Below are 22,290 nucleotides of genomic sequence, written 5' to 3'. Positions count from 1 at the left end.
GTGCCCCAAAGCTCCCATTTGTGCTTTGCTATCAACAAGAAAGCCTGCCTTTGGTTCCTGGATGCAAACGACAGTGGAAGATACCACGCTGCTCACCTGCTACTGGGAATTCGCCGCCATTCTTTGGAAATGGTCAGGAAAGAGCAGAGCTTTCCCTCTGCATGACGCTCCATTGAAGCCCACCTGCTCACCTGTCACCCACCCAGGCCCCACCACCCGCCCCCAGACCCACTCCAGCACACAGGTCATGTGTGGCACGTCCAATCGGAGCCAGGAAAAGGGGTGGGAGTATCAAAGGGAGCATGAGAACAACAAATGCAGGAGACATAAGTGGCCAGGAGGGTGGGGGAGAGGCAAGAAAGCAAGGCACTTGACCCACCTGGAGAGCCAAAGGGGGCACGGTGTCCATCTCGGCCAATCAGGCAGCAGGCAGGGAAATCCACATGGGCTCCTTGGTCTGGAGGAAGGAAGCCGTTGTGGCTCATCCACAGACGGATGGCGAGGAAAAGACTCCGCACCTTCCTCGTTTCTCCTTGTCATACCATAGAGATTGGTTGCTAGAGTGGGGGGCCGTGGGGCAGGTGGGCAAATGGGCGGTGGTATGGGAGGTATGAAGGAAGGAAGGAAGGAAAAAAGGATGGAGGGATGAAAGGTAGGAAAAAAGGAAAGAAGGAATGGGGACCGGGCTGGTGAGCTGGCGGCAGTAATGGTAGTGATGGTGGAGCTCAGCCGGGATGGGTGGGTGGGCGGTCGGGGGGAGAGGGGGAGTAGAGGTGGCCAGAATACATATGCATGTATGTGTGTGGCGTGTGCGTGCGTGTGTGTTTAAAGATGTGTATAGCGCATGAAGAAAACAGTTTATACCTTGGGGGTCATGTGAGGGAGCCACTGGCAAAGATATATGCGAGACAACAGAGGGAAGAAAGGAGGAGAGGGAGGGGAGGAGGAGGAGGAGGAAGGGAGGGGAGGGCGGCCGCAGGAGCACCGCCACCACCACCACCGAGGAGAGAGGCAAAAGCTTTCTATTATTCGGGACATTGGTGATGCACACGGAGGCAGTTGGAAGATTAAATTAAGTATTATATCTGCTGACCCAATTGCCATGGTTACCGGACAGCGGAAAATATTAATCAAGCCAAGCCTTTTCTGCTGAACGTAACGGGGCGGGTGGCGGGGAGGGGGTGGTGGGGAGCATACGACGACAACGGCGTATATATATATATATATATATATATATATATATATATATATATATATCCACATCTAGGCATTGCTCCGTCACACACACCTTCAGAAAGTAGCTGGAGACCATCAAAACGAAACCATATAAAACATATTATTATTATTATTATTATTATTATTATTATTATTATTCCTGATGTTACCACCTAATGTGTTGTACTAGACTATATGGCAAATCCGCAGCCCCCTTTCTTCTCTCTCTCTGTCTTAGAAAAGCACTTATTATTGATAATGGATGATGCCGTAAAGTCAAAGGTATCTCCAAAGCTCCCTTGCAGACCAAGAACAAAGAGAAAGGTGAGGTGGGCCACCAACTGATTCAGGTCTGTACACAACTCTGTGCTCATACTGTATCTGCCCTTTGGAGATGGGTGCCACCACCCTTTCCAAGAGCCTTCCACACTGAGCTCTCTTCCAACCACAATAGGCCAGTGGTGGACAGCAGCCTGTGCCATTGACCACCTCCTGTAAGGGAGGCAGAGCCATCCGGCTTGAAGACTATCAACATTCCCAGGAGCGCTGTCCAGTGAGATCAGCCACTTGCTGGAGAGAGACCCTCTCTTTGCTTCCCCTCCCTGCCAGCAGATGGCTCTGTAGGCCCATCTGATTCCATTCCCAATTGGTCAGGCCTCAACAGGAACTGCCTCCTGATTGGACCATTCGCATGGTACAACTTCCTGGAACATGGCCAGGCCTGATGTGGAACGGCGGCCGCCATATTTGTTGTTAGCCGCCTTGAGTCCCCCATATTGGGTGAGAGGTGGGATAAACTTAAAGTAAAATTAAATAAGTAAACACATAAATAAATATTGTCGAAGGCTTTCATGGCTGGAATCACTCGGTTCTTGTGGGTTTTTTCGGGCTATAGGGCCATGTTCTAGAGGCATTTCTCCTGACATTTCGCCTGCATCTATGGCAAGCATCCTCAGAGGTTGTGAGGTCTGTTGGAATTAGGACAATGGGTTTATATATCTGTGGAATGGCTGGGGTGGGGCAAGGAGCTCTTCCCTGCTGCAGTTAGGTGTGAATGTTTCAGCTGATCACCTTCATTAGCATTTGAAGGCCTGCCTGAGCCTGGGAAAATCTCTTGCTGGGAGGTGTTAATCTGTGCCTGGTTGTTTCCTCTCTGTTGTTTTGCTGTTGTAATTTTAGAGTTTTTTAATACTGGTAGCCAGATTTTGTTCATTTTCATGGTCTCTTCCTTTCTGTTGAAGTTGTCTACATGCTTGTGGATTTCAATGGCTTCTCTGTGTAGTCTGACATGGTGGTTGTTGATGTGGTCCAGCATTTCTGTATTCTCAAATAAGATGCTGTGTCCAGGCTGGTTCATCAGGTGCTCTGCTATGGCTGATTTCTCTGGTTGAAGTAGTCTGCAGTGCCTTTCATGTTCCTTGATTCGTGTTTGGGCAATGCTGCGTTTGGTGGTCCCGATGTAGACTTGTCCACAGCTGCATGGTATACGGTAGACTCCTGCAGAGGTGAGAGGATCCCTCTTGTCCTTTGCTGAACGTAGCATTTGTTGGATTTTCTTGGTGGGTTTGTAGATTGTTTGTATGTTGTGTTTCCTCATCAGCTTCCCTATGCGATCAGTGGTTCCCTTGATGTATGGCAGGAACACTTTTCCTCTGGGTGGGTCTTCATCTTGACTCTTGTGGCTTGTTCTTGGTCTTGCAGCTCTTCTGATGTCTGAGGTGGAGTCTCCATTGGCCTGGAGAGCCCAGTTGAGGTGGTTCAGTTCATCTTGGAGGAGGTGGGGTTCGCAGATTCTTTTTGCACGGTCTGCCAAGGCTTTAATGGTGCTTCTTTTTTGACTTGGGTGATGGTTTGAGTTTTTATGTAGATATCTTCACACCTAACTGCAGCAGGGAAGAGCTCCTTGCCCCACCCCAGCCATTCCACAGATAAACCCATTGTCCTATTTCCAACAGACCTCACTACCTCTGAGGATGCTTGCCATAGATGCAGGCGAAACGTCAGGAGAAATGCCTCTAGAACATGGCTCTATAGCCCGAAAAAACCCACAAGAAACTACATAAATAAATATTTTCCCACCCATTTCACTTCCTGCAAAATCATGTCCTCTCTCTCCTTTGGGAGCATTTTGCTATAGAATGCTCTTTCTACAGAAAATTCAGAATTTTCCCAAATCTTGAAATTTTAGCGCATACTAGCCATCCCCTGCCACACATTGCTGGGGCCCAGTCTGTGTATATGTGATATGTGTGTGTAATTTGTGTATATGTGTATATATGTGTGTTTGTCTATATATATGTGGTTTTGTGTATGCATTTTTTTATTTTTTGTCTTTTTAAAGTCTCTTCTGTTGTGTTTTTCAGTGTTTTTATGAGTAATAGTCACTTGTTGGCCTAATACACGTCTTGTGTCCAAATTTATTTATTTATTTATTTATTTATTTATTTAGAAGTTTTATATACCGGCCTTCTCACCTCGAACGAGGGACTCAGGTCGGTTTACATATGCAAATACAATAATATACAAAACAACAGAGTGCAACACCATTACAGATTAAAATAGTACAGTAAAAACAACATCATCACATTACCCAAGCCAAATCGTCAATACAATCACAGTCATAGTCACAGTTCATCATCTTCCTTCCTTGTGGACGAAGGTTATAGATTCAGTCCTCAAAAGCCATGTTCCAGAGCCAGGTCTTTATTCGTTTCAAGGTTAGGAGGGAGGGAGCAGATCTAATCTCTAGTGGGAGGGAGTTCCAAAGCCGGGGAGCCACCACCGAGAAGGCCCTGTCCCTCGTCCCCACCAAATGTGATTGCAAAGGTGGTGGGACCGAGAGCAGCCCCCCCCCCCAGAAGATCTTAATAACCTTGATGGTTCATAGGGGAGAATCCGTTCGGACAGGTAAACTGGACCGGAGTCGTTTAGGGCTTTATAGGTCAAAACCAGCATTTTGAATTGTGCACAGAAGCTAATTGGCTGCCAGTGGAGCTGGCGTAACAGAGGGGTCGTATGGTCTCTGTACCCCGCTCCTGTTAGCAATCTGGCTGCCGCTCGTTGGACTAGTTGAAGCTTCCGGGCAGTCTTCAGAGGCAACCCCATGTAGAGAGCGTTGCAGTAGTCTATACGGAATGTAACCACAGCGTGGACCACCGTGGCCAAGTCAGACTTTCCAAGGTACGGGCGCAGCTGGCGCACAAACTTTAATTGTGCAAAAGCTCCCCTGACCACCGCCGAGACCTGGGGTTCCAGGCTCAGCGATGAATCCAGGATCACTCCCAAGCTGCGAACCTGGTGTCAATTTGTCCAGTGGTTTTTGAGTTGTTAATCCCACAAACAAACATTACATTTTTATTTATATAGACTAGTCATCTCCTGACACACGTTGCAGTGGCCCAGTCTGTGTATATGTGTTTTGTGTGTGTATACGTATATGTGTATATGAGTATGTATATTTGTGTATATGTGTATATATGTGGCTTTGTGCATGTGATTTGATATATATTTTTATTTTTTGGCTTTTTAAGTCCCTTCCCCTGTGTTTTTCTGTGTTTTATGTGTGATAGTCACTCGTTGGCCTAATACATGTATTGTATCCAAATTTGGTATCAATTTGTCCAGTGGTTTTTGAGTTCTGTTAATCCCACAAACAAACATTACATTTTTATTTATATAGATTGAAAATGTACACATTTTTGCAAGCCCAGTGTAATTCAGTCAACCATACAAATAATTAATAACATCAAGGTTGATTGTGCTTTACTTTTGTGCACTGTAATATTTTTTTAATTATTGCTTTTGTAAAATGACTTTGAAATTTTCAGATCTAAGAGTCTTAAGAGAATTTGCACACAGGAGACTCTGTTTTTTGCAACTCAAATATTGCAATTAAAATGTTAAGGCAGTGTTTCTCAATCTTTCTAATGTCACACCCTATTAACACAGTTCCTCATGTTGTGGTGACCCCCAAACTTAAAATTATTTTTGTTGCTACTTCACAACTGTAATTTTGCTGCTGTTATTAATCCTAATGTAAATATCTGATATACAAGATGTATTTTCATTCACTGGACCAAATTTGGAACAAATACCTGATACATCCAAATTGGTATGGTTGGGAGGGATTGATTTTGTAATCTGGGAGTTGTAGTTGTTGGGATTTATAGTTCACCTACAATCAAGGAACATTTGGATCTCCAGTAGTGATGGAATTGAACCAAACTTGCCACACAGAACTCCCATGACCAACAGAAAATACTGGAAGGCATTGATCTTCAGTTTTGGAGTTGTAGTTCACCTAGAACCAGACTGAAACAATGATAGATCTGGACCAAACTTGACATGAATACTCAATATGCTGAAATATGGACACTGATGGAAATAGACCTTAATATTTGTGAGTTGTAGTTGCTGGGATTTATAGTTCACCTACAATCAAAGAGCATTCTGAAACCCACCAACAATAGAATTGTGCCACACTTCACACAGAGAACCTCCATGCCTTGAAGGGACTCTCTGGCATGAACCTCCCTCCAGGCTCACACAATTTCCCTCACCCGCACATTCGCACCACGCTGCCATGCACTGAGCATGTCTCCTCCCCGCTTGGAGTCTCAGAAACAGCCCTCCCCTTGGCTGAGAGGATCCTATGATAGAGATATAGCAGCGGATAGATCTTCAACCTTCGCTCCCAAAGAGGTTCCTAAGACCATCAGAAATACTTGTTTCCCAATGGTCTTTGGTGACCCCTCTGAAACGCCCTTGTGACCTCCCCAGGGGTCCCGACCCCCAGATTGAGAAACACTGTGTTAAGGAATATAATTTCAATGAAAATGTCACATTGTATTTTTGTGCATTGCATTTTTTTTCATATTTTGTATTTGTCACAACAGTTTTGAAATCTTCAAATCTATGCCAAGCACGAGTATTTGTACATAATACAATTTGGTGCTCTAGGTGTTGAATATTGTAATTACAATTAATAATGAATGTAACTAAGATGGCATTCTTGTGTCTTGTGTTCATTTTATCTTCGATTATTGCTGAACAACTTTATCGAAATCTTTGGATGGAAGTCAAGTATGAGTATTGGTACATAACAAAATCTGATACTCAAAACCTAGAATATTATGATGAAATTACAATTATTGCTGAATGTAATTCAGTCAAATACTACATGTATTTATTATTATTATTATTATTATTATTATTATTATTATTATTTTATTCCTGGGCAATGGTTTTGAAATCTTCTGGTCTGAAATCTTCTGGTCTGATGTCGGATTGCAATCTTAGTACATGGACTTTCACACTATGCTATGTAACCCTTCCATTCATCCAATGATAGCTCCATGCCTCTGAACCAAGACACCAAAGGTCCGCTCAGGTCCATGACGGTAGTGCAGCATTTCTCAACTGGAGGATTGAGACGTAGGGGTTCTGTGTGGGAAGTTTGGCCCAATTCTATCGTTCGTAGTGTTCAGAATGGTCTTTGATTGTAGGTGAACTATAAATCCCAGCAACTACAACTCCTAAATGACAAAACCAATCCCACCCAACCCCACCAGTATTTAAATTTGGACATATTGTGTATCTGTGTCAAATTTGGTCCAGTGAATGAAAATACATCCTGCATATCAGATATTTACATGATGATTCATAACAGTAGCAAAATTACAGTTATGAAGTAGCATCAAAAATAATTTTACGATTGGGGGGTCACCACGACATGAGGAACTGTATTACAGGGTTGTGGCATTAGGAAGGATGAGAAACATTACTGTGTTGCTATGAATCCACTTTAACTTCCATGATGGAGATTTGTGGAGTGAAGAGGCACTAGAACTGAAAATTGTATGCTGTTCCCAAATTACAAATGCTGCCATTCCAAAGGATGCTTCCATGGCGGTTGAAGTGGGATCACAATGCTATTGTTGTGCAATGTGAACAGATCTCCTTCCATGCACAAGCCAACATACTGTGCAACATACAACCATGCGCAATGACACTTAGTACAATGCGGCCATTCAACCCTAGGCCAAAATGCCCAACTTCATCATCTCAGCACTGCCACCTCCAAACCAGTGTTCTCATGCCCCTTGGCTGTCTTACAATCTGGACTCCTCGTCCCACACATTGCATCATCCATGTGCCTCCACTTGCCTCCTGCTCAACAATGTGCTCTTTCCTTTCACCCCATGCCTTCACTCACGGGCTTCACTCCAACCCCACCCCAAGCTGACCAGAAGTCCGGTGGCAAGTGACCAGTCATTGGCCGGTAATCCCTTTCCTGCCTGGCAAGGGGTCGCCCGGTCCTGGCCAGGGCAGACAGCTAAGGGCAGCTGCGTCATATAAATTGTTAGCGAGGACCATAAGCACTCCGAGAAACGATTTAATTCCTCACTCCCGCCAGGGTGGGCTGATATATTCTTTCAAGGTCATTAGCCAAGGCTAGCGGGTCATATGATAAACGACTGACAGGCCCAATGAGGGGCCCAGCGCCTGAGGAGGAGCGGCTGTACATTAATTAGACAGGCGCACCAGAGAGGAAAGGTGGCAAGAGAGGGTGGGAAGGGAGGGGGGCTGGACCAGGTCAGCCCAGTAAGCAACAGAGAGTGACTGGAGATGACTGGGATGCTCCAAGAGGGCATGGAAGAGGTTGCCCAAAAGACCAGGAAGGAGGCCCAAACATATAGTTCTTTCCCATAGACACTGGTCTCCAAGGAGGACGCAAGAGCCCAATGCTTTCGCTTCCCTGCCCTTTGCATATAAGCGCATGCATGCATGCTTGCATTTGCCCTGAGAATACTGTGCTGTGTATTCAATCCCAATGGCGCATGAGGCCTGGAGTATGAGGCATGCACTATAACAAAGCAAAAATGCAGAGACAATCTAGTTTTGCACAGAGAGCGGAGCACCGAAGGTTGGCCTGGAGCGCTTTCACAAATCGCTTGCACCCAATCAGGGCCTTTTCAGTTACCAAAGAGGCCCAATTCATAGACATGGCGAAGTCAGGGAGAAAGGCAGCCTCAACAAACACAGACGACAAGGCCGTGCGGCGCATGGCACACAGGGCCGAACCCCTGCCTCGGGATGCTTCACAAGTCTGTAACAAGCCTATGCATGCACAGGAATGCTGAGATGACATGGCGCATAGGGCTGAAGTGGGCTTCAGAAGGGACAATTGCGGGTATCAGTTCAAGAAGGGGAGAAGTCTCCCTCTTACACAGCAGGTAAACAAATGGGGGGATGCCATTTTGGAGAGAACCCTTTCTCTGACCCACCTTCCCCAATGCCATTGCCACATCAGGCAGGAGGCCACATCCCAACGACCCATCGACCACATGGCTTTCTCTCTTTCTGACCCCAAAGAGAGCAGCAAGGGATGACAGCAAGCCACACAAAACGGTCCACTGAATCCATTCCCTACTATCTCTAGTGATGTCCTGCCTTGGGCTTATTTGTAGGCGCTTGGACACAGCGGTTCTTATGCGTACTTCCCCCAAATGTGGACAGTGCATGCGGGGAATGGAGAACACATTTCCTCCAGTTATGCTTACTTTTCTCTGGAGCATTGGGGTGGGGGCAAAAGGATAGATGATAGAAAGGTAGATATTATAGGTAGATAGGTAGCTAGATACGATCCATATATTTCGCTATACATCTATATCCAGTTTATACACACAAATCGAGCTGTCACTCAAACGCATGTAAATAGAACCGCCACCATCCCATTTGCTTGGCAGACCACCGAAAGGTTTAGAAATGAAAAATGCACTCACGCGCCCTCTGGCACCCTGACCGCCTGCCTGCCTGGCCTCGCGCTCGTGGCCGTTAGGGAGACCCTTGAGAGCGAATGCAAGCACGGGGATGGCTCACAATCTGGCTCCAGTGTGATCCCATCCAGGAGCCGTAATGTGCCTGCTCCTATTCCGCTGCCTCTCCCCCTGCCTGCCTCCCCCCAACCCACCGCCAGCCCATCGCTCTTGTTCTCATGTGCAGTGGTTACTCCAGCTTCATGCAATGACATCACGCCGCTCCTTTCGTTCGTTCGTTCGCTTGTTCAGCACAGCCCTCATCTGTCCATCAGTCCGTCTCCCCCCAAATTGCATCCAAATGGTGGGGACTGAGGGGAGGTCTGGTATTCCTTGCCCATCGGCCCAAAACCGGTCATTCGGTCAGGGCTCTGGGGGGCACGGCATTTTGGCCGCTCAAGTTCTGGGCAATGGGAAAACCTTATCATTCTGTGGATTGTTCTGTGAATGGGAATGAAACTGGGATGGAGGGGAGAGCAAAAGGGTGACTGTGGATCTGGGGGATGTCTCTGTATTGCGTACATTCATCTTCATACAGCCGCCTTGAACAGCTGGCAGCACCGGCCCAAGGCTCCTGCCTCCTTGAATGGGAGGGTTTTGCGTATTGAGTCTGAATGGAAGGAGATCTGGAAAAAGTGTGTGTGTGTGTGTGTGTGGAGGGGGGGGGGGCTGGCAAGGAAGTGCAGGCAAAGCGGGGGCACGGCCGGTCATCTTGCAGCATCACACAACAGCCAAGGAAAGCATCTGTATTAAAATCTATCCAAACGGCTCATGCTGAGCCTCCCTTTTCTGAAATGCTTAGAAATAGGAGTGTTTTACATCTTTTTTAGTGTGTGTGTGTGTGTGTGTGTGGGGGGGGAGTTGATGGTTTGGACTATCCGTGTATACACAATGAAATATATCTTAAGATGGAACCCAAGTCTAAATTTGATGCACAACACAGTAGAGTCTCACTTATCCAAGCTTTGCCCATCCAACGTTTTGTATTATCCAACGCAGTCTGCCTGCCACCCAAATCCACAGCTGTTTCAATACATTGCAATGTTTTGGTGCTAAATTCATAAATACAATAATTACTACATAACGTTACTGTGTATTGAACTGCTTTTTCTATTTGTTGTGCAACATGAAGTTTTGGTGCTTAATTTGTAAAGTCATAATGTAATTTGACGTTCAATAGGCTTTTCCTTAATCCCTCCTTATTATCCAACATTTTCGCTTATCCACCGTTCTGCCAGCCCGTTTATGTTGGATAAGTGGGACTCTACTGTACTTATAACCGTTTTGTTTTCAGAACCATCAGAAAGCAAAGGTATCATTATCTCTGGACGATTTCAGAAGTGGAACTATTTTGGTTTTCGGAATTCTGGATGAGGGGCACTCAACTTGTTCCAGTATTATTATTTGAGAATCCATCCTTTTTTCCTTGTTTTCTCAACCCTGCCCCACGACACGCACCCATTTGCTCTGGTCCCTCCAACTTACGGGGTTCACAAAAGCTGCTGCTTCCAAGGATATCCACAAAGAAGTTGAAGGAAGCAGAGATGTACCCGCAGCACAAGAAGAAGGCAAAGAGGAGAAGATGCTGTGAGTCCCATTGTGAGGACCTCTGCCCTGGTTGCCCTCAGAAACAGGATGGCTGTTGGGCATATGTCGCAAGTGGCAAAGGGAGACAGGTTCCCAATGAAGAGGCCATTTGGTCAATGGTTTTAGCTCCTCTGGAATTAAAACCCTTGGGACACAGAGCTGTCTTTTTCTGGATGTTTTCACTGTTCCAAACAGGAAGGGAATAACTTGGGCACATTTTGTTTTGCAGTGCCTTTGCCTTGAATTTACAGTTTATGACCTTACAGTTTATGTTGCATTAGCCCTGTACTGCCCTATTACTCTCAAATCTGCACATGCCCACTTTTCTCAGCCATTGGTTGTTTGGTTATGTTTTATGATGTCTTGGATTTTATTGGTTTTATTGTTTTAACATAGTTGATTGTTATAGGAACTGTCGGAGGCTTTCATAGCCGGAATCACTGGGTTGTTGTGCGTTTTTGGGTTGTATGCAGAGGCGGCCCTAGGTCATTTTCAACGGTAAGCAAACAATATTTTGCCCCCCCCCCCCCCCAACCAATCACTGATATATATTTTCTGTTCATCGTGGGAGTTCTGTGTGCCATATTTGGTTCAATTCCATCATTGGTGGAGTTCAGAATGCTCTTTGATTGTAAGTGAACTATACATCCCAATAACTACAACTCGCATATGTCAAGGTCTATTTTCCCCCAAGAGCGCCTCAAGAGCGCCCCTGGGCAAAATCAACTATACTGCAAATGCTTACTTTGCGTAATGGATTGAGCCGCCCCTGGCTGAATGAACATGTTACAGAAGCATTCTCTCCTGACGTTTCACCTGCATCTGTGGCTAATGACATGTTCAGAGATTCTATTTGCAATGAAGCAAGTGGAATGTATCAATACCTGTGGAAAGTCCAGGGTGGGAGAAAGAATGCTTCTGGAACATGGCCATACAGCCCAAAAAACTCACAACAACCCAGTTTGCTATATTTTTAATTGTGTTACTTTGCACCCTTGTTTATATTGGGATTGGTCCCAATATAAGTTGTTGTTGTTGTTACATCACAGTATGTCATAGCAAACGAGATATATATGCTGGATTTCGTATCACAAAATCACAAGTTGAACACTTCCCAAGTGTTTAGAACTGTGTGATGATCTCCCCTTATGAACCATCTAGGACAGTGGTTCTCAACCTGGGGTCCCCAGATGTTTTTGGGCTTCAACTCCCAGAAATCCTAACAGCTGGTAAACTGGCTGGGATTTGTAGGCCAAAAATATCTGGGGACCCCAGGTTGAGAACCACTGATCTAGGACCTTAAGATCATCTGGGGAGACCCTGCTCTCGTTACTGCCTTCGTCACAAGTAAGTTTGGTGGAGATGAGAGACAGAGCCTTCTCGGCAGTGGCCCCTCGGCTGTGGAACACCTTCCCAATAGATATTAGATCTGCCACCTCCCTTTTAACATTCTGGAAAAAAATCAAGAAGTGTTTCCAGATGCAGAATAACTGACATAGGAAAATGGAATGACAACAATGAGACCGGACAACGTTTTTAACAAGGAGACACTATGAATTTATATTTTATTGATTTGTTTAGTTTTTATTATATGTTACGTTTTCAATTATATTTATGATATTGTAAGCATTGAATTTTGCCCTGTTTGAGTCTCCTACAGGCTGAGTAATACAGTAAATCAATCAATCAATCAATATTTTTGAATGATGTATGCTGATCCAAGTAAGGTGGCCTTTTGCAGTTGACAGATCGTGATGATGATGATGATGATGATGATTATTGTTGTTGTTGTTGTTGTTGTTGTTGTTTGGAAGGCTATTCCACTGAGCCCAATGGGACTGTTGTCACCATCATCGTCACCATCATGATCAGGATGGCGTTTGTGGAGGTGTGTCTGCCTGTTTCCCTGCTGCTTGCCTGGGACAGAGGGTCAGTGCGTTGGCTGCGGTGACCCCTGGGACCTCATCACACTAGAGAATGAATCCACTTTAAATCCGGTTGCTACCTCCTGGAGACTTCTGGGGTTTGTAGTTTAGGGAAGAACCTTTCACAGTATCATTAAACTACAAACCCCCAAATTCTGCAGGAAGCAGAAACCAGATTTAAAGTGGATTCACTCTCTAGTGTGATGAAGCTGCTGGACAGCTCCCTTTCTCCGCCTTGGAGCAGCCAGCTACCACCACACTGCATGCTATAAACATAGCCATAGCCATGCAGTTCCAAGGAGGTATGAGCGGCCTGGACAGCCCACTGCAGCTCCCTGGTCGCTTTACAGCCGCCGTTTCTGGACTTGAACCCTGGCCTCTGACCCCAGTCAGGTCCTCAGGCGCCCTGCTCCCTTCTGAAGACACTCTCTCCTCACTCTCAGCCTGCCCTCCCCATCTGTGTGTTCTTCTGGCTCCTCCATCAAGCAAGAGATGGGCTCAGGCTGGATGCTGCGAATGAGTGCCGGGTGACCCCCATCCACCCCCCCACCCACCCACCGGTCTCCCGCCCCCAGGACTCCTTCTGCTGCTGGAGAAAGAGAGGGAGGGAGGGAGAGCAAGGGAAAGGGGGGAAAGAGAGAGGAGGTGGAGGAGGAGAAGAAAGTGGGGGAGAGCAAGAGAGAGGGAGAAAGAGAGCGCGCCTGGCCCTGCCGACTGCTTCCCAGGTAATTAAAGGGTCTCTTTTCAAGGTTGCGTGGGTAAAAGACAATTTGGCCTAATGAAGCATTGATCGGCCAGCAGGAAAGGCAGGCAGGAGCGCTGGCACTCACTGGCTGGTGCACTTGCTCCATCCCTCCTTCACTCCTTCCTTCTTCCCTTCCTTCTTCCCTTCCTTCTATCCATGAATGTGGGACCGGCATCAGGGATCATTGGGGCTCAGCAACCATCGATGGGGGGCCTGTTTTGAGTGGAGGGAGGAAGAAGGAATTTGTGTTAAATTCATTTCAATTCCGTAACAGCGCCAAGGTGTTTTATACATCAGGCCGGGTGCGATTATTAATCAGGGGGAAATTATATTTTCGCGGCGGAGGCTGTGGCGGTGCGCTCCTCCCTCTGGCCCCCCTCCCTCCCTCTCTTCTCCCCTCCTGTTCCTGCTTCGGAATATTGCCTACTTCATTATTCGCATTAGAGACCCACCAATCAGTGCGGCCAATGAGGCCGAATGTATGGGGTCCGTTATGGAGATGTAGGAAATTACCTCGGACTGGCGGGGACACCGCTGCCGGTTTGTAAGCAAGAGGCGGCATTAGTGCCCAGTTTCCCCTTGGTTTGAGGTTTTAAAGGGGTGGGGGTCTTTAAGAAATGTCTCTCTGGACAGAAATCAAAGGGTCCTCTTATGACACCTTCAGGGAATCATAAGGCGATAAAGGGTCACTTGTGTACAGTCTGCCTGGTGATACCGGTCTCCCTCCGAGGGTGCCAGATTGATTCTTGTAGACCTTCCCAATCAGGCATAGGCAAACTTTCTAACTTGGGAGCCACATGGTGGGCCAGAGTGGGGTGGGTGGGCTGGGAGGGAGAGGGTTCTCCCCAAGCACCCTCCGTGCCCTTTCCTCCCCTTCCTCTTCTCTTTTGGAAGCAGAAAGTGAAGGAAAGACGAGAAACGTTTGGATGCCAAAAGAGTTGGCCTTGGTCAGGATGAGATGGTGGATGGGAGAGAAAATGTGAATCCATGAAACCCTGTATTGCCTCCTCCTGATATAGAATGCTAGAACCCTAGAGTTGGAAGAGACCTCCAAGGGCCATCCAGTCCAACTCCATGCTATGCAAGAAGGCACAAAGCACTCCCAATAGACGGCCTCTGCAGGAAAGCCTCCAGAGAAGGAGACTCCACCACACTCAGAGGCAGCCTATACCACCCTCCAGGTTCTTCCTCGTCTTTTCAGTCAAATTCCTTTCCCTGCCATTGCTCCTTTGTGCCCTGGTCTCTAGAGCAGAAGAAAAACAGTTTCCCTCCCCCTCTTCCTCCTCCTCCTCCTCCTCCTCCTCCTCCTCCTCCTCCTCCTCCTCAATGGGCCTGGTCTCTAGAGCAGCAGAAAGTTGGTTTCCCCCTTCAATGGGACACCTTTTTAAATCTTGAAACATGGCTCTCATGTTCTCTCTCAACCGTTTCTTCTCCCAGCTAAACATCCCCCAGGAGGAAAGGGGGAAGGAAAAAGAGAAGGAAGGGTGGAAGGAAGGATGGAAGGGAAGGGGGGAAGGGAGGGAGGGAGGAAAAAGAGAAGGAAGGAAAGACAAAAAGGAAGGAAGGAAGGAAGGGAGAAAGAGGGAGAGAAGGAAGGAAAGACAAAAGGGAGGGAAGGAAGGATGAAAGGATGGAAGGAAGGGAAGGAGGGAAGGAGGAAGGGAAGAGAGAAGGAAGGAAAGACAAAAGGACAGGAAAGGAGAAAGAGGGAGAGAGGGAAGGAAGGAGGAAAGAGGAAAGGAAGGATGAAAGGTTGGAAGAGTAGGAAGGAGGAAGAATGGGGAGGTAAGAAAGGAAAGGAAGGAAGGAAGGAAGGAAGGAAGGAAAAGAGAAGGAAGGGAAGACAAAAGGGAAGGAAGGAAGGAAGGAAGGAAGGAAGGAAGGAAGGAAGGAAGGAAGAAGGAAAGAGGGGAAGAGGGAGGAAAGAGAGAAAGAAGGAAGGATGAAAAGGTGGAAGGGAAGGAAGGAGGGAGAATGAGGAAGGGAAAAGGGAAGTGAAGGAGGAAGGAAAAGAGAAGAAAGGAAAGACAAATGGGAAGGGAGAAAGAGGGAGAGAGGGGAGAAAAGAGGGAAAGAAGGAAGGATGAAAGGGTGGAAGGGAAGGAAGGAGGGAGGGAGAATGAGGAAGGTAAGGAAGGAAGGTAAGGAAGAAGGAAAGAAAGAATGAAGGAATGACAGAATGATGAGAGAGAGGAGGGTCTGAGAAAAGAGCCCAAGGGGCTTAGTTTGGCCCCTGGGCCTGGGTATGCCCATATCTGTCCTAGATGCAAATACAGATGGCTAAACAGTCACGTCAGAAGGGGGCTCCGTCCATCTCCCCTCATTTGCTTCTTGGGGATTTCATGACCACAAATGAGGCAAGGATTGTCCAAGGGGAAGGCTGCTTGGAGTTAGTCAATGTGGGCAAAGAAGGGGAGGCACACGGATGACCCTTTTCTGGGGGGCCTTTGGGCAAGACAAAGGGCCCTAGCATTAAGGCAGCCTGCTTTCGTGGTGGCTACCTTGTCCTGCCCCTGAGACACATCCCTTTCTCTTGCGTCTCCAGACTGAAATCTTCCCGGTAGCGACTGCTTTTCTCTGTGTCTCTTGTCTGCACGATGAAATCCATCCCTTTTTCCTTCCAGCAGCCTGTTCTTGTGTCTTGACTGTGGAGAGCCTCATCTGAAGCGAAAGAAGGGAATTATTTAGGTGAGAAAATAGGATGAATGGCGGAAGGAAACACCAGGGAAAACCAGAGAGAGCAAAGGAAGGGAGTTGCAAAAAGCAACACAGATGCCCCTTGGGGTCAAGGGTCAAGGGTCCAGTGCTTTTGCAAAGGGGCAAAGGAAGCACATTGGCTCCATTTTCTTCTCTTTGCTCCCCTTTCCAGGTCACATGCAAAGGAAAGGGTCCCGATCCCCGAGAAAGCCATAGGGCTCCAGTTTCCGGAACTGGGGAGCGAGGAAGCGCACAAGAGAAAGAGAAAGAAAGAGAAAGGAAGAGGGAGGGAGGGAGGGAGGGAGACAAAGGGCAGCAGGCTTCCCCTTCCTCACCTTGGCCTGGCTTTTCAAAAGAGCATCCCTCCCCCCGCCCCCCAATTCCACAAAAAAACACAAAGCGTCAGCGGGAAATGGCAATTTTATGAATCCTAATCAATCAAAGGCCTTATTAACTCAATGTGAAGCCAGATTAAAATCTTTAATTATAAATCGTGCTAAAAGGAAAAACAAAATGTACTTATGGCACATTGAAAAATTCCGGATATTAACATCGTTGTTATTATCTCCGCGCAATATTAAGGTGCCCCCCCCCTTTCCTCTCCCTGCCTTTCCAGGGCCCTCCTTCTCCTTTCTCCGGAGAGCAAAACCCTCCTGCGTTGTTCCCCCCCCCTTTCTCCTTCCTTTCCTTTTCTTCCTGGCCCCCTCCCTTCCTCCTCCTTGGGCTTATTAAAATGTATGCTTTTCTATGGCGCACCAGGCAGTTTCAAGGTGGGGGGGGGGGAAGGCAGAGAGATCAGGGGGGCATTCAGGAAAACCCCATTATAGGGAGAGACATATCATAATGGGGTGGTGCGGCTTTATTAAGGCGAGATGTGGAGGCGATGCAATCCAATGGGAAGCATTTCTGCCTAAGCCAGATGTGGGGTGCATTGTTGTTTTGGGGAGGGTCCTGATTGACAGGGCTGCATATTGGGACCCCCCCCTCCATCACCACCACCCTTTCAAAGCTGTTTTCTCCATCAAGGAACTGACCATAGCAAATGTAATCCCAGCTGGAAGGAGGGGGCTTGGGTCCTGTTTATGGGGGGAGAGCAGAGCGAGGGAGCATTGGAGTCACATGTTTTATTTATCTGCTCAAAGTCACGGTCATCCCATTGTGTCTCCCTCCCTCTCGCCCTCCTTCCTTCCTTCTTTCCCTCATTCTGTCACTTCGCCCCTCTCTCACCCCGAGCCCCCCCTCCTCAATTTCCATTGTTAACCCCAGAAGCAGAAAAATATAACCTTTTCTCCCCCTCTTCCTTCCTTCCTTCCTTTCTCTGGAACACCACCCAACAAAGGCCAAAGGCCCATCCAGAGAGAAAATTGAGAGAGAAGGAAAGAGAGGGGGGCGAAAAGCAACGCAATCGGGCCTTTTCATATTCAAATCATAACAGCGAAATGCATTCCACATTGTGATGCTAAAACCTGCGTTTTCTGCTGCTTGACAGCCTGCCTGCCTTGATCTCCTTCCCTTTTTCCCCCTTCTTCTTGCAAGAAAGGAGGAGGGGGGAAAGGGAAGCCATTGCGGCCAAATGGCAAGAAAAGGCCAAGGCTTACGGGGCTCTCATCAAAAGGAATTGGGAGGAAAGGGCAAAGGTTAGCGAATGCAATAAATGCAACAGACCCTGAACCAGAAATCAACCCTCTCTCCCTCCATTCCTTCCTTCCTTCCTTCTTTTTTCCTTTCTATGCAAAGTTCCTGCTTCCTTGTATTGTCAAAGGCTTTCGCGGCCGGAATCATTGGGTTGCTGTCTCGCCATGTTCCAGAAGCATTCTCTCCTGACATTTCACCTACATCTGTGGTAGCATTCTCATAGGTTGAGGGGTCTGTTGGAAACTAGGCAAGTGGTTCAATGTTCAATGAGTGTCGTCGAAGGCCTTCATAGCCGGAATCATTGGGTTGCTGTGCGTTTTCCGGGCTGTCTGGCTATGTCCCAGAAGCATTCTCTCCTGACATTTCACCCACATCTATGGTAGCATTCTCATAGGTTGAGGGGTCTGTTGGAAACTAAGCAAGTGGTTCAATGTTCAATGAGTGTCGTTGAAGGCTTTCGTAGCCGGAATCATTGGGTTGCTGTGCATTTTCCAGGCTGTCTGGCCATGTTCCAGAAGCATTCTCTCCTGGCGTTTCACCCACATCTATGGTAGCATTCTCATAGGTTGAGAGGTCTGCTGAAAACTAGGCAAGTGGTTCAATGTTCAATGAGTGTCGTTGAAGGTTTTCGTGACCGGAATCACTGGGTTGCTGTGAGTTTTCTGGGCTGTATGGCCATATCCCCGAAGCATTCTCTCCTGATGTTTCACCTGCATCTATGACAGGCATCCTCAGAGGTTATGAGATCTGTTGGAAACTAGGGAAGTGGGGTTTATATATCTGTGGAATAATGTCCAGGGTGGGAGAAAGAACTCTTGTCCATTTTAGGAACAGGAAGCAGCCAGACCTTGAAACTCCACAGCCATTCAGTGCTAACCAAAGTGGCCAATTGCAACATTCACAGCTATCTCAAACAGATAAGAGTTCTTCCTCCCACCCTGGACATTATTCCATAGATATATCAACCCCATTTGCCTAGTTTCCAACAGACCTCAGAACCTCTGAAGATGCCTGCCATAGATGCAGGTGAAACATCAGGAGAGAATGCTTCTGGAACATGGCCATATAGTTCAGAAAACTCACTGCAGTCTTGCTTCGTGCCAGGATTTTCATTGCCAATGCCAACCCCCTTTGGACTGGTACCCAAATCTACCCCTTGACCCTCAAAGTCCCTCCTGCTTTGTGACCCCCAATAATTCACCTGAAGGAGAAGTAAGGACTTTTCTATTTCTTTCCATTCCTCCTAACCTCTGTCTCCCCTCTTTTCCCTCCTTTCTGTCTCCCATATGGCACCATTTCACCTCTTTTTGGACCCATAATCACCTGATTGGAGGGAAGGGGCAGCATATTGAGAGAACCAGAAGCAAGACCTTTCCCATTTCTAAGCTGAGAGCCCTTCAAATCTCTCTGTGGTGGACTATGGCCCTAGATCAGGCACGGGCAAACTTCGGCCCTCCAGGTGTTTTGGACTTCAACTCCCACAATTCCTAACAGCAGGTAGGCTGTTAGGAATTGTGGGAGTTGAAGTCCAAAACACCTGGAGGGCCGAAGTTTGCCCGTCCCTGTCCTAGATGATGATCACAAGAATGAAGATAAGGCTAAAATACAATGCTAATAATAATAATAACTCTCCAGGAGGAGAAGGACATGTGACGCCTAAAGACTGTGATCCCCCATCAGCCAGATATATCAATAATAATAATAATAATAAAGTAGTAATATAGTAATAATAATAATATAGTAATAATAATAATATAATAATGTAATAATAATAACAACAACAACAATACTATAATAGTAGTAATATAGTAGTAATAGTAATAATATAGCAATAATAATAATGTAATAATAATAAAGTAAATAATAGTAATAATAATGATATTATAATAATAATGCAATAATAACAATAATACTATAATAGTAGTAATATAGTAGTAATAATAATAATATAGCAATAATAATATAGTAATAATAATGATATAATAATGATATAGTAATAATAATAACAATAATACTATAATAGTAGTAATATAGTAGTAATAATAATAATATAGCAATAATATAGTAATAATAATGATATTATAATGATATAGTAATAATAATAACAATAATACTATAATAGTAGTAATATAGTAGTAGTAATAATATAGTAATAGTAATAATATAGTAATAATAATATAGTTGTAATAATAATAATGGAATAATAAAAAAGTAAATAATAGTAATAATAATAATAAAGTAGTAGTAATATAGTAATAATAATAATGTAATAATAACAACAATAGTAATACTATAATAGTAGTAATATAGTAGTAGTAATAATATAGTAATAACAATAATGATATAGTAATAATAATAATAATAATAATAATAATAATAATGTAATAATAATAAAGATAATAATAATAATAATAATAATAGGGTTGTGGTAGGTTTTTTCGGGCTATATGGCCATAGAAGATGGCCATATAGCCCGAAAAGACCTACAACAACCCAGTGATTCTGGCCATGAAAGCCTTCGACAATACAATAATAATAATAATAATAATAATAATAATAATAATAATATAGGTTGCTGTTAGTTTTCCGGGCTGTATGGCCATGTTCCTGAAGGGTTGAGAATGCTTCTGGAAGAGAATGCTTCTGGAACATGGCCATACAGTCGGGAAAAGCCTTTAGACAAGAACAAGATGCCTCACCTTTCCCCTGGAAACTGGGACTCAAAGGTGGGCCAATCTGAGGAATGACCCAGGAGCCAGCTTCCTGCCTATAAAACCCATCCTATTTTCTTTCATTCCTGGGTGTGTGAGACACCCCTCTCTTCTCCTCTCTCTGTTATCCCTTTTTGCCCCAAGCGAGCCTTTTTTCCAGGCAGCTCAATAAACAATACCTTGCTTCCAAAGAAGGGGGTGACTTGTAAGACCCTTGAATGACTATTGTTGTTGTTAATTACCTTATTACTTCTTCTATTGTTGTTGTTATTATTAAGAGTATTTGCAGGTGGTTGAGAAGGGTCAGGTCCTCTTCTGCTTTTTTCCCCTTTCTGATCAGATAAGCTGCCTTCACAACTGGCAATATCTTCCCAAGCCCTTGGGCCCATTTGACAACATTATTTTCAAATCCAAAATGCCTCTTTCCTTCCTTTCTATGATAGAAGGGAAAGGGGGGGGGGGGGGAGGCTGGGACCCTAAACAAGAGAAGAAAGCGGTTTATATAAATAAAAGGAACAATAATTAATAACAATAATAATTGTTGGGGTCAGGACCTCAGCGAAGACGTTTTTCTGTGCCGTTCAGGCTTTGAAGGGTCAAGCTTTTCCTCTTTTGAAGTTTGGGGAAGGGTCTCCCAAAGGATACAAAGGATAGACCTGCATATACAAATCCATTTACCTACAGATTTTTTTAAAAGGTACATTTACAAAGAATGAATGAAATATTAGAACTATGTGTCTAAAAAGCAGGGAATCAAAATAAAATCAAGTTGGTTTTTGTAGTAGAATGACATTTATAATAATAATATTATAATATAATGATAATAATAATATGATAATGATATTAATATAGAATTATGATAATAATATAAAATTTCAATGATTATGATATAGAATGATGATGATAATAATATAGAATGATGATAATACTAACAATATACAATGATGATAATATAGAATGATAATATAGTATGATAATAATAATATAGAAAGATGGTGATGATTATATAGGATGGTAATAATATAGAATAATAATATAGAATGATAATAATAATATAATATGATGATGATGAGAATACATAATAAGGATAATAATATAGAATGATGATATAGAATGATAATAATATAGTATGATAATAATAATAACATAGAAAGATTATGATGCTGATAACATAGAATAATAACAATAATAATACAGAATGATAATAATAATATAGAATAATGATCATAATAATAATATAGAACGATGATGATGATAATAATGATATAGAATGGTAATAATATAGAATGATAATAATATAGATTGATAATAAAAATATAGAATGAAGATAATAATACATAATGATGATGATAATATAGAATGAAAATAATATAGTATGATAATAATAACAATATAGAAAGACTATGATGATGATATAGAATAATAACAAAAATAATACAGAATGATAATAATAATATAGAATAATGATCATAATAATAATATAGAATGATGATGATAATGATATAGAATAACATAGAATGATAATAATAATACAGAATAATGATCATAAAATAATATAGAAAGATGAAGATGATATAGAATGATAATATAGAATGATCATAATAATAATACAGAATAATACAGAATAATGATCATAATAATATAGAATGATAATATAGAATGATCATAATAATATAGTATGATAATAATAATACAGAATGATCATGATAATAGTAAGAATATAGAATAATGATAATAATAATTTAGAATGATGATAATAATACAGAATGATAATAATAATACAGAATAATGATAATAATAATAATATAGAATAATGATAATGATATAGAATGATAATAATAATCCAGAATAATGATCATAATAACAATATAGAATAATGATATAGAATGATGATGACAATGATATAGAATGATAATATAGAATGATCATAATAATAATATAGTATGATAATAATAATA

At 44.0% G+C, this 22,290-nt stretch overlaps 1 protein-coding gene across 2 annotated transcripts in view; it reads right to left on the bottom strand.

The window, feature by feature from the left end:
- The window catches only part of ZFHX3 (zinc finger homeobox 3), a 206,888-nt gene extending 197,749 nt beyond the window's left edge, over positions 1-9,139 (bottom strand). The window contains exon 1 of one of the 2 annotated variants that reach the window (XM_060788469.2): positions 9,000-9,139. The gene's annotated coding sequence lies outside the window, so the exon portion shown is untranslated. Of the gene's footprint in view, positions 1-379; positions 690-8,999 lie in introns of those variants that run through there. The other variant, XM_060788470.2, reaches the window with a different exon arrangement.
- Between the last annotated feature and the right edge of the window lie 13,151 nt (positions 9,140-22,290).

Source organism: Anolis sagrei, chromosome 8 (genome assembly GCF_037176765.1).
Source record: "Anolis sagrei isolate rAnoSag1 chromosome 8, rAnoSag1.mat, whole genome shotgun sequence".
Taxonomy (NCBI): Eukaryota; Metazoa; Chordata; class Lepidosauria; order Squamata; family Dactyloidae; genus Anolis; species Anolis sagrei.
The sequence above is the reverse complement of the archived record's forward strand: the minus strand, read 5'-3'. Positions and strand labels throughout refer to the sequence as shown.